The following is a 14,098-nucleotide window of genomic DNA, read 5'->3' on the forward strand; positions in this document are numbered from 1 at the left end:
TTAAAAAAGAATGATCATTTTTAAACCCACTATTTTTTTTAGACCCACTATTTTTATTCAATATGATGGACCAACAATATGTCCAAAAACATCCTAGATGAAGGTCATGTTGATCTTAGAATCAAAGCTAATTTAACTAAATTTATTTATAACCAGCTTGCTTAAATTTAAGATGTTTAAACTTAATATGAGACTGCCAATATCTTTAAATTTAGAAGTTTAAATTTTTAAGCTGAAGTGCAATGCAAAATTCATGAGACTGCCAACTTTAAAATATTTCTAAAAAATCTCAGTAACTCCAGCTCTATTTTTTAAGAAGCCCCCTCCATGAGACCCCGACCTAATATAACATCGCTCTATTAATTCTAGTTAATCCTAACTCTAAATATATATCTTAACACTATTGACACAAGCTTAAGCATTGTGTCCCTTGTTAATGTAGTAATCATAAAGAGTTGTTAGTGTTGTAATCCTGAAGAGGCTATTAATGAGTAAATTATTTGTGAAAAATTAGATTCATATTCAAAAGCTTTCGAACCGCTGCAGATGTTCACATGATGTTCTGATGCATTTTTCAGGCGCTTGAGAATTGGGATAGTACAAGGCTTCATGAATGTTCACATGGCACTCTATTCTGGCTAAAGCTCTGTCCCATCGAATTGTTGTCGTTAACCTGAGTAGCGCTAGACCAAGGAAATTGTGTGGTATGGTAGGGTGCAACAGGTCATAAGGTACTAAAAACAATAAATTGCATATAGCGCTGCACCCAAAAATTTGATGGAAGAACAGTGGAAAGAGAAGGCAAACAAACATAAGAAAGAAGAGACAAAGATCTGATAATTTCATGTCAACAGCTGATAAAGATGCATGTACAATTCCACTTTTACTTGTTGAAAAACGTGGGCTTCTGTGAGTATAGGAGAGGGGTTCGAAGAGAATTAAATATCACAGAAATTTGATTGCTACATAGCAATAAATTTTTAACACGATTGAATCTTTAGATTGAATTTTTTTTTTAATTATGAAATTAAGGATCAGTTGATGAAAATCATCAGAAACATATAATTTATTACATATTGTCTCAATAATTAGAAGTTTCCAACGATTTTAAAAAAGTAAAAGTGAATATAATAGACTTCCTTCAATACATGCTATTTCCAAAATCTTCATGCTTTATGTTATTCATGTTTGATTGTGAGCTTCTCTTTAAGTTATTCATGTTTGATTGTGAGCTTTTCTAGATGATTGGATCTTGTGAGCTTGTTTCCATAGACCCATTAGTGCATATAAATTATGATTAACTTGGATTTTCGATCTACAACTTTTATTCTTATATAGATATAAATTTAATAAGCTTGATGAATTTTTTGCATTAGCTATATCATTTTTGTGCATGAAAAGTAACATTGCCTAGTGGACCCAACCAAACATACTAAATTTAATTCACAAGAGCAACATAAGTGTCCTTTAACATGAAAATCCCATAGATAATGTCATGTCTTGCATGGGGTCTAATGAACATATGCTATTCATATATGTAGTTTACACATAATTAAATCTTGGATAAGTTTTAGACAATATTAGCTTTTGGAGCCTTGGCTTGCTAGATTTATTCTTGTGTTAAGAAATAACATTATGACTTCTAAGAAAGAGGTAATAAATTTGAAGGTTACAATTGAGTGAGAGAAGTAGAGCCAAATATTTAAGGAATAATAACATAATTTAGAAGTTTGAATGTTGAAGTCAAAATAGTAAAACAATAGGAAGACAAAAGTACAAAATGTACATATACCAAATATGCTAGCACGAAAAGAATATAAAATTTACATTAATGCCAATTTAAAGGCTCCTAGTATATGATCTCTTATAATGAATTCATCAAAATCTTAAAACTCATTGATTTTGAACTCTAGATAAAATGTTTTAAATTTGGAAACTCCTTACACCCTTGATTTTGCTATCTTTTGCATATCCTCTACAAAAGTGTTCAAGTTTGTATAAGAAGTCCCTCCTTCCATCACTGTCTTGTGTGCTGCCTCCTTTAGCCTCACAACATTTTCACATAGTTTCATTCTGATAGAACCTTCCATTATACTTCTAATTGTACTCTCAACAATCTCTTTTGTCACTAATTTAAATTCATCTACATCAACACCCTAAAAGTCCAAGCCAACATTCCAAACATCTTTTACAAATCGACAATTAAAAAATTGATCACTAAAATAAGGCCATCCAATCATTGGAATTCCCATGCTAATCGCCTCCAAAATAGAATTCCACCATGTGTGAGGAATCCTCCAATTGATGGATGAAAAAGCACCTACATACATTTTTTTTTAAATAGTTTTAAATCTCACATAAAAGAGGTAAAGATTGATTAAACATAAAAAAGATACAAATCAAGAATAGCCAACAACCCAACAAAAAAAAACAAAAAACAGTCCAACAAAAAACAAAGAATGATCTATTCTTATCATCCAAACTAAAACTAATTTATAAAATTACATTAATCAGAAGTTTAGAAACAGCCTTACCTTCAACTGATTCGTCCAACTAACGATCAGAGCCCGATCCTTAGTTCGATCCTTGAAGCCTTCTGGTAAATCAAGGGACTTTCCACAGGAACGGGTACCCACAAGCCTCTAGTCCAAGAGCCAGTTCATTCAATTGCTTTTCAGATTTTATAGCAATGCTACCAAAGGAAACATATAACACAGATCCCTGCGCTTGACAGTCTAGCCATTGAAAGCACGTTTTATCCTCTTCCCACATACTATACACGGAATTCCTACCTTGTAAGAAATTTGGAAGAAACAGAGGGCCTATTGCTAGAGCAGGGCATCCATTAACGCTGAGACCCATTTGTGCATCTTTACCTCCTTCCAACTCCTCGAAAGTATTGACTAGCACATAGTCCGCTATGTTTTGGAAGCGAGATTCGTAGAGAGTGAGACTCTAAATTATTTCAGAGATGTATTTTTCCCGTAAGAAGGAGACGATGTCAGTAGGCCTGATAGGTGGGATTTTTCCGGGAAGGCATGTGATGAGTTTATCTTTAGACTTTAAATCCTCTTCTGCAATAGCAATGCTCAACATGTGAGAGGACATTAATGGAACAAGAAATTGTATCTCAAAGATTAGACGAGAAACGAAACCAACTCAAATAAGTTTAATGTGACTGGACAACAAGAATGAAATAAATAATACAGGCAAATAGAGCAACACAGGGCATTAGTAATATGATGATATTACTAAAATAAATTTATATCCACAAATACTATGAACCCCATCCAACTATTGACCCCTCTTTCCTACCACAAAAAAAAATAATTGAAAAAAATTAGAAGATATTTACCTTTGACAGGGATATGGCCGAGAGAAAGAAGAAAGTTAGCGTTTTTCTGAATAATGGCATATGCAGTACAGGTAGTCCAGAAGATAACTCTGGGCACCCCAAGAGTTTTAGCAACCTCTGCCGTGCAGGATAAAAAGCTATCTGAAATAATGCATGTGATTGGCGGTACAGATTTATCTGTTACAGTCAACACACTTTCCAAAGCAGGGCCCAAAGTTTGCAGCGCAAGCCAAAGCTCACCAGGCTCACAAGTTCGGCCATGTTCCGGCGGTCACGGTCACGTGCATGGGATAGCTATAAACCGAAATTTGAAGCCCCATTCTTGAATCTCACGGTCACGTGCAGCTGCATCTTTGTAAGCTGCTTTTAAAAGCCGCTGATCCATCCATTCAGTAGTAACAAAGGTTATGAAAAATCCTCGCATGGCCAGCAGCTGTGCAAGATTCATTATTGGATTGAAATGGCCTTGTGCAGGGCAGGCCACAATTACTGCGTGCAAGGGAGGCACCATTTTAGCTTAACTATGCACTATAATGCCCTCTCTTCAGTTATTGTCTATGCAGTGATTGAGTATAACTATCACATTTAATTAATATACAGTGGTCTTGGTGTGAGACAACCAAAACATTACAAAGATCAGTTTACAAACAAACTGTGAAATATGAACCTTAAGTGTCTCCATCAAACTCTCAGTAATTTTGAAAAAACAAACTTGCATTTGTTACTGACTCTTATTATCTGGGGAAGAAACACTTTAAAATGTATCGTGTAGCTCTTTGTGAGTGAACCAGTTGATGATGATTCGGTGTCTGTGGGACAGTGAAAGAGGTACGATAATATGGACCACTATTTTTTGGTCTTAATTATTGTGTATTATTAGTCTAAGGGAGAGGATTCTACCAGTTGAGCACATTTCAATTATTGTAATAGTAGTTGTTGATTTAATATCCATATTTATTGATTTAATGCCCACCTTTTTTTGACAATATTGTACTAGTAGTTGTGACTTTAATATCAGTTATTGAATGAAATGCACACTTAGTTGTAAAAAGCAACCAATCATGTGATGCCACATCAGCTGCACAAGTATGCGGTCACTTATGCACAACTATTGGTCTACTTTTTGGGGGTTGTTTTGGACACCTTGGCAAAAACATGTTGATGAGGCATCATATTTGTTGATGTGACCCTAAAACCTTAGTTATAAGGAGGAGATTTGTCAAGTAAGTTGTTGTAAAAAATTGGGAGTGATTTGAAATTTCCACATAGAATTTTAAGAAATGGGAAGTTGATCCTCTCCCCTATGTTTTTGTATTATATTGCTGAAAACTTAACTGAAAAAAATTAAGTACTAATTAATATAATTATTCTATTATGAAAAGAAATAATTATTCATATATTAAAAATGCTTAAACAAAAAAAATAGTTGTATTTTAATGACATCTTGAGTTAGAGATTCATACAATTGTTATTTTAATTACATTTTTGAAAAATTGTAATGAGATGTCTAGTATTCTACATGTTCTTATTACATTAGCATAAGGTAGACTATGGTTGGATAATTGATAGGATGTTGTTTTCTTTCAACTAATAGGTCATTCTTGCCTATTATTTGCCAAAACTGTCTTTGAAACTTTCAAAATTCTAGCCTTTTCTTTTTTTATCAAAAATTGAAATGTTGGTTAGAAAAATGCTTATTTTAGTTAATTTGGACAATATTAATTTAAATTAAAAAAAAAAATAGAATAATACTCATACATGTGTGTACTTATTTTAGCTAATTTAGACAATATTAAAAAAAAAACTAGAATAACACCTATACATGTGTGGGTTTTTTATTTCATGAAGAAAACTTCATAATGGTATTTCATTCTACAAAATGATTTATAACATCACTTAGCAATATTGTCAATTGGCATGACTCCTATAGATTTGGACCATAAAGAAATATCACCAAATCAATGGTTTTTATCATGGTCTCAAATTATTATCATTAAACTTATCTCTTGTAGAGAAAAGAGATCCAACCAAATAAGGCTTTTATAACAAGGTCTTGAATTCTAATCATTAGACTTGGGTAATTGTTACAAAGGATTAAGTGAACATTGTATTGAGAAACAAATTGTGGCAAGGTCATTTTATTTAGGCAAAGAAAATTGTACATAGATGTCCAATTCCTTTTATTAAGGGTGTTAAGTCTATTTTGGATCATCATTCTATTGTAGGGACTCCTGAGGGCATTAAAATATAGGGAAATGACAATCCTATTTTTAAGGGTTGTAATCCTCTTTCTAGAGAAATATTTGAGACAATGGCCTCCTACTCGCACTTCTTGGAATCTATATTCTTGACTTGAACTTGTGAACTTACTTGGAGCAAAGGCTAATTTGTGAAGAAAGTAACCCTTTTAAAATTAAGATCCAAGTCATATTATGAGGTATTTAATCCTAAAGATCTTTTTCACCCTTTAATAAGACTAATTGTAGTGTTGGAATATAATAGATCATTTTTTCTTCATCTATATTTTTTCCTTCTATGATTATGGATTTCATACTAGCGTAGAACTTGTTATAGGAAATTTAAGAACTTGTGGAAGAGTTATTTTGATATGTGATTGCTTGGAAAAATTGTGGTGGGTAAGAGTATTTCAAAGTGTGCAAGAGAAAATGTCGAATCATATAGATGTATCTTTATTCTCTCTTTTTGTTGGTTATTTTCTCTATTATAATTTTCCTAGTTTTTAAAAACTAGGAGCCACATGATTATCTGTGCAATAGGTGGCTTATAAAGAGGGGCGAAAAAAATTTCACACTATTAAAATATACAAAAAGTTCAATTTGAAGGGGATTTAGGCAAATGGGATATTTATTTAAAGAGCAAAATAATATAATATTTTCATTTTAATTACATAGACTTTAATATTATTAGAAAAAAAAAAAAATCATTGAAGATTTAAAATTAGAGTCGTTGTAATTTAATATTTCAAATAAATAATTGTTTATTTTAAAACATTATATACAAAGATATTAATAAGTGGACACCATAAAAAATATATCACTTCTTAATGAATGTACCTTTTTTTAAGTATGGCATTCATAGGTTCTCATATGTTCATGCATGTATCCATCATGACCAACATTTGACTACTTTTGTATTTACATATGAACCAGATATTGACAATATATATCATATGAATATATTACTAGAACAAAAATTATAACCACAAGTACTATGAACCCCATCCAATTATATTTTTTTTATCGATAAATGATTATTTATATTGATAATCAAAAAATATAGAGAGTCCAGCAATACTATATCCATAAAGTTCAGAAATAAAAGTTGATATCCACCTAGCTAAGCATTGCCAAAAGACCCCAAGATAGTTAAACACCTAAATGCCTATCACCCGAGATTATGAAATACCATTAAACAAAAAACAAGCTCATAGAACTAAGTTATGGTCCACTTCCAACTGCAAGTTCCTTGCATTTCCCATCTTCGTTGTTGCCATCATCCTGCAGGCCTGCTGAGTCATCCAAATCATCATGGTCTTCTGGCAGAAATCCAATCCACAAGGTTCTTTTCTGAGGTTTCTTCTTGGAGCCTCGTAGTCGCCCTCTTTTCCTTCTTGATAAAGAACCGGAGTCATCTTCAGTCCATTTTGAGTCCCTCGGACCCTATTTGTCTAGCTCCCTTCGAATCTCCCTTCTCTCCCACGCTCGGATATATTCCTCCACACCATGCAACCCAATTTGAGTCGACGCTTTGCGAACCTCCTTATTACTGTCTGCACTCCGGAGGAGGTAAGGACACAAAGGGGGATGAAATTCATTGGCATGAAGCCATACTCCCTTAAGACATAGAAACCCATCATCATCCATCGACATGCGTAAGAAGCTCTCCAAGTCACCCAGCCATTCCTCCTTCACACTATTGGTAACAATCCATCGAACCTTTTCCACTCCCACTAGTTCAAAGCACCACATTGTGAACATCGATGCTATATCAACATTGGAATGGTATTTAAACTCCACCGTCGTATATTCTTCTCCCAACACAATTTTCACCTTGGAAAGAAATTTCGGGTCTTCAAACCAAAATACATTTGATAGGCGCTCATTTGATATTTGGCCCCAGAAGGCCACCATTGGTCTAGCCACTCACAAAGAAAAATTGGACTCCATTGTTGCCCCAACTTCCACCTTCTCAAAGGCTTGCGTTCTCCGTCACCTTTCTGAGTCCAAACCAAGTATCACTCTGTCTTACCGCACTAACAAAGTAGTTTACTTGACATAGACGTCAAGGTGACAACCATCGCATTAATGAGATGTACTGAGCCTGAAAGTTGGAGAGTGTGGCAAGGCTTGTCACCATAAATGAAAGGGTTTGGGTACGCTAGGCACTGGCTATCCAGGCAGCAAAACGGCTTGGAGAATCCCATCCATTTGCCATACGTGCATACCCCTCCAACGTGTTAAATTTCCTACATTGCAAAAACTACAGATCTAGTTAGAAAGCAAGAAACAAAACTTGCAGAAAAACAGAGATAAAAAGAGCTCTGAAAATAGATCTGAATGGTTCTCTTGTATATTTAATTACATTGATTACATGAATATAAATACAATTATTGAACTCCCGTAAGAGTTGAAATTATGGAGGAGAGCAGAGTAATTTCTGAAGGAGGCAGAGTTAAAACTTAAACTCTCTGTTGTTAGCTTAGATCTATGCAATGCATGAGTGCCTGTTACAGTGGAACAATAGTTTCCCGTAAATCATGGACACCAGACACACATGAGACACAGTTGCATGCGCTACACCCCCCTTAAGCCTAACTAACGAGAGATATGTATCCTGGCAACAAAGCGTGATGAGGAACCCAATTACATAGAAGAAAGGATAAAACCCAATTGAGAAAATCTCATAACCATTTATTCAAACTAAAGAAGAAAGTTGCAATTGTCGATGAAGAAGAACTACAAATGAATCCACACTGCAATAGGATTGTATCAAAATCATAGAAACCACTGGATGGGTACCTCTAGAATACTTTGAAAATATAGTTGTACATATTCTGCATTGCTCAAATGGATGAACAAACAGGGACACAGTCTCTGAATATAGAAACTAATCAGCTAAAGACATGAAGATATGAATCTGCAAACAATGTGCTCCAAACTAAAGAATTGCAAAGATGTCCTCTGGTTGGGATGATGCCATTGTATATCCATTGCCCAATAATGTCCCACTAGAACTCTGGAAGCACTCGGGGATGCGACTCTGGAATCTCATGTAGTTAGGAACCCCGCTAGAAAGAATCTCTAGGAGCAAACAAAGTTGCAACATTGGAATCTCATGTAGATAGGAATTTAGAACAAAAGAATACTTTTGGCTATCAATTGAAGGAAGAGTGTATAGCAATTTTAATATTTTATTTTTATTCAGGAAACTTATTAAATGAAACTTGTACTAAATGCATTAAGCAAAAACCCCTTATAAACTTTCTAAAAGTTTAATTTTTACAAAGCCCCAAATTTTCCAGATCTTTATCATGTTGTGCTTGCAAAGCACATACAATTTTAAAGAATCAATATGAGAAAACAACAAGGAGCGTGAAAAAATTAGGGAAAGAATATGCATGCATCTAGAAATAGAGGTCTACATCAGCTTCCATGGTAATGCTAATCTTTAGAAATCTGCCTACAAACAATCGTGTTTAGCTTCTTCTTCCTAGCAATCTGGCTCTGATACCATGTTAAATTTCCTACATAGCAAAAAATACAAATCTAGCTAGAAAGCAAGAAACAAAACTTGCAGAAAAACATAGATAAAAAGAGTTCTAAAAATAGATCTGAATGGTTCTCTTGTATATTTAATTACACTGATTACATGAATATAAATACAATTATTGAACTCCCGTAAGAGCTGAAATTATGGAGGAGAGCAGAGTAATTTCTGAAGGAGGCAGAGTTAAAACTCAAACTCTTTGTTGTTAGCTTAGATCTATGCAATGCATGAGTGCCTGTTACAGTGGAACAATAGTTTCCCGTAAATCATGGACACCAAACACACATGAGACACAGTTGCATGCGCTAACACAATGTACGGTGTAGTGGCTAACATTTACGGTGTCCTGTCCTGTAAGTACCAACGTCTCTCAATCCAAACGTTGACAGGACAGATTGCACAAAGAAAGTAATCTGACGGACATAGGGAGTGGCCAATAGTTTAGATTTTAACAAATAAAAAAAATTACCTTCATGATAATATATCTTGGTGAAATTTAACTGCAAATGTAATATAGTTAATAGGTTTTAAGGGTGAAGATAAAAATAAATTACATTTAAAATTTTTAGATGTTAAAAGAAATTTTTAAAACAATTAGAGAATGGAATTTCCTCAGGTGGTTCACAGAAAATAGGTACATTGTGTAAAGTAGATGCTTTTCAATCCACAAAATAATTTTTACCCTTTACATGTCATTTGTAAGAATTAAAAATAATAAAATTGGAAAATGGTAAAAGTATAAATAATATATTTTAAAAAAATTAATTTAACTATTAAAATCTGACATTTGATATTTTAATTTTGGTTAATAATTTTTTTAATGAATACTTCTTTCTAAATTTTATTAAATGAAAAATTTATTGTTGTTAATAAATATAAATTTTAAAAAAATTGCATATGGTAATTTAGATAGACATTGACCACTTTATATGGTGTTTTAAGTTCTATTTTAAATACCATTCTATGTAATGGTTTATAGCAATTTCACACCTTATCAATGTTAGGAAGTGGTAAATAATTGTCATATTTTCATTGGTTAAGATTTATCTTTGATTGTCAAATTAAATGTTGTATAAGATTAGTTAAGATTTAAGATTTTTACATATTTGCTCTTGTATTAACTATATCAACTGTGTATAATCCACATCTTGTGGGAGAGCAACTGTATGAGTAAACTAAGATTGATTAAAATAGAAGAGAAGGTGAGAAAAGAGCACATAGTTCAATATTGAAAAAAAAAATTAAAAATAAAAAAGAAAGAAAAGACAATTAAAATTTATCAAAAAATAAAGGTAAAAGAGATAACTAAGAATATAATTCTAAATAAATAGTGAACTTCTAAGAAATTAAACTCTTAGTAATATCTTTTATTAAAGGAAACAAGAAAAACAAAGAAATAAAAATCAAAGAAATCAATAAAATTTAAGAGATTGAAATCAAAGAAAAAAGAAATTAGTAGATATCCGAAAAGAGTTATTTATTATTTTAAGAGATTGAATGATAAATAAAATAAGATAAGAGAAAAATAATTGGAAGAGATAAAAATTTATAGGAAGGGGGACAGATAAAAAATGCTAAATAGTGGAAACAAGACAAAGAAAGGAAAACCAAAAATTCTTAATGATATAAAAAAGATATCATTCAAATAAGAATAAAAACGAAAAAAGATAATCCAAAAAACGAAAAAGAATAAAAAAAATAAGAAAATAAATAAAAGAACAAAGTAAGAAATTGAAACAATGATTTCTAAGAAATTCTTATAAATCATATATGTTTAATTTCTTGGCAAAGAAGTCAAAAATATCTAAGAACAACATTAGTGACACTCTTAGATATTAAGTGGAAATAAAATCTAAGAAATAGAAAAAATAAAGAAAAGAACGGTAATAAAAAGAAAAAAATGTAATAAATAAGAAAATTATCTAGGAATAAAGAAGAATTAGGTCCTTATTCTATTATTTCTTTTTGTTTGTTTTGAACTTGTTTTTACCATTCATCCCTTAGCAATAATTTAGTGTATAGATGATATATTTGTATGCAAGAGTTGAAAATTTGTTTAAAACTAAATCAAACAAGTCACTCATTATTTCGCAAAGAGTTATCTTTACCCCCAAGTTGTACAAATGACTCCTAATTCCGCAAAGAGTGGGACCTTGCTCCTATTCTATACTACATTTGTAGTTTAATTATTTTAGTTTAATGCCATTGTAAATAATAGAATCTAAATTATGATGCAAATAAATTAGTTAAAGAATATTACTTCAATCTAATAAAATCATTATGTATAATCTTTTTTAAAGAACTCTTTAACCATATAACACTTAATGTAAAAAATAATACTACAATTTTTGTATAAAGACATGATAGGCTTTTTTTTTCATATCCTCATAGTAAAAGACTAGTTTGAACAAATATATCAATAGTTCATATAGTACTATGGATGTTAATTTAAATGGTCGTAATATAGTGGTTAATTTAAATGGTAGTATTATAGTATTACCACAATAATACAATTTGAACTATTGACCAATAAAAATATGACAATTATTTATCACTTCCTAGCATTGATAAGGTGTAAAATTGCTATAAACCTCTGCATTAAATCTATTCCATTTCAAAACTATTTTTTATATATTTTTAATTAGTATTATAATAAGAGAGATTATTTAAAGAAATTATTTTTAATACACAATTAAGGTAAATTTACTTTTGCATTGTATTACATGTTAGTGATTAAGAATTGTAATAATCTTATTTTTTAATGGAGAAAATGGTCAACGTTCATTCAAATTACCATATACAATTTTTTTTTTAAATGTCTCATTTATTAACAACAATAAATTAGGTACCGAAGAATGAAGACAACATTGTGAATAATGTACTATTTCTGTTTTTTTTTTAGTGCAAGTTTAGTAGAAAGTATTCATAAAAAACAATTAATCAAAATTAAACTATCAAATACTAGATTTTAATAATTTAAATTTAACTATTAAAAATATCAAAAAGATATTATTTTTATAAAATATTATCTGAAACGTAAAATGTTGATAAAAACTAGTTTGAATTTCAAGAATTCTTAAATAATGTGCAATTGTATTTATACTCTTACTATTTTCTAATAAAAAGAAAAATGTTTTGAAACTAAAGATTTTTGTATATAAAAAAATTGCTTTTAACATTAAAAAGTTAAACTTGATTTATTATTATTTTCACCTAAAAAAAAAATAATCTAAAATATTTTGCTTTTAACATCTAAAACTAGAGGATTTACGTACTTGTTGGACATGACACCTAATCAGCAAAGGAAGTAAATGTAGTAAATGTCAGTTGCTACAACGTACATTGGATGGGTATGCAGACATAACACATGGATGGGGATGCTCCATGTCATTTTGCTGCGTGGGTAGCCAGTGTTGATACACTACCAGCCTGTTACTGCCAGCCTGTGCCAACCAAAAAACTTCACCTTGCCTGATGGAGCGATCAAAGAGTAATATTCGAGGATATGGAAAGATATGGCAACGTCTACCCACCCCCTACGATGCACCGACATCTTATGTATACAATACATATTATACACACATTACATGTTACACATACATATAACTACATGGCAATGCCTACCACATCCTATACATAAAATACATGTTAACCATACATTACATGTTACATATATATATAACTGCATGCCTACATGTTGATGCATCGTAGGGGTTGGGCTCATTCCCTCTTGCCATCTCGTACTACCGCCAAAATCCTCCACATTCTATTCGCAATAACTTCATCTGGCCACCTTTACAAATGGGCAAATTTTTTTATCGATTTAACTTGAAGTGCACGATGCATAAGGACATCTTAAACCACCTCAATCTTTAGTTCCCATGTTCGCAAATCAAAAGCTTCATTAGCATGCCTATCCGCTTCCATGTTGTCATTCCCTTGAATGATAGCATTGATGATTAGCTAAGAGTCGCCTTCTAGGTGTAGTTTCAACGTTTGAATGTTAATCGCCAATTGGATAACTAATGAAGCTGCTTTCACTTCTGCTTCATTGTTCATCCCAGGTGAAAGACGACGTTTCCTTGTAGCCACTAGACATACTTTACTATTTTTGGCAACACACCCCGCACTCAAGGGCCCTGGGTTGCCCTTGACACACCGTCAAAGTTCAACTTGATCCAACCTGGCTCTGGTGGTTTCCATCCTAGCTCCTTCTCTTCATGTTGCATCAGATCAACCTAAACAAGCCCATTAATGGGCAACCCTGTCTAATTATTGATTCCTCATCTACCACAAAAATTTAAAAAAATTGAAAAACATTAGAAGATAAATTACCTTTGACAGGCATATGGTCCAAAGAAAGAAGAATGTTAGCATTTTTCTAAATAATGGCATATTAGTCCAGATATCTTAAACATTTACTCAATAAGAGAAATAAAATGCAACATATGAAAATTATGTGAAATAATTAATTCAAGATTTAAAAATAATTATAACATCATCTGGTTGGGACATTTGATATTATTAAAATTATAGAACTACATTATTTCATGTTTATTTATCTTTCTTCTCCTTAATTTTCATATGTATGTGTTCTACAATTAATGCCGTACTTTAAGATATTTTCTCTCTTAGCCTCTTGTGATCTCTATACATTTTTCATATTTTGTTAAATGAGTTTCTGTAGTTTGGGATTTCATTGTTCTCTATTTCATCTCCCTTGTCTAACACCACCAAGCTTCTTAGCTATCCAATTCCTTTTTTCTCTCATTCAAAAATTTATTCTTCAAAGTCTCCCTTTTGTTTCTCTTTCACATTCTTCACTTTCTTTATTTTAGATGGTACACATTTCTCATGAGGTTTATTAAGAAGATCCCATTAATGTCTAAATGTATCAATTTTATTATTCAATTGTAAAATTTATGCTCAAGTATCCCTTAGGCACACAAATAGACT

At 31.8% G+C, this 14,098-nt stretch overlaps 1 long non-coding RNA gene across 1 annotated transcript; it reads right to left on the reverse strand.

The window, feature by feature from the left end:
* Positions 1–1,827: 1,827 nt before the first annotated feature.
* Positions 1,828–3,903, reverse strand: LOC131078050 (uncharacterized). The gene is made up of 3 exons (XR_009358698.1): positions 3,356–3,903; positions 2,535–3,074; positions 1,828–2,320 (listed from the first exon to the last, which is right to left on the reverse strand). It is a non-coding gene; the product is annotated as an uncharacterized LOC131078050 (long non-coding RNA).
* Positions 3,904–14,098: the final 10,195 nt, after the last annotated feature.

Source organism: Cryptomeria japonica, chromosome 8, assembly GCF_030272615.1.
Source record: "Cryptomeria japonica chromosome 8, Sugi_1.0, whole genome shotgun sequence".
Classification (NCBI taxonomy): domain Eukaryota; kingdom Viridiplantae; phylum Streptophyta; class Pinopsida; order Cupressales; family Cupressaceae; genus Cryptomeria; species Cryptomeria japonica.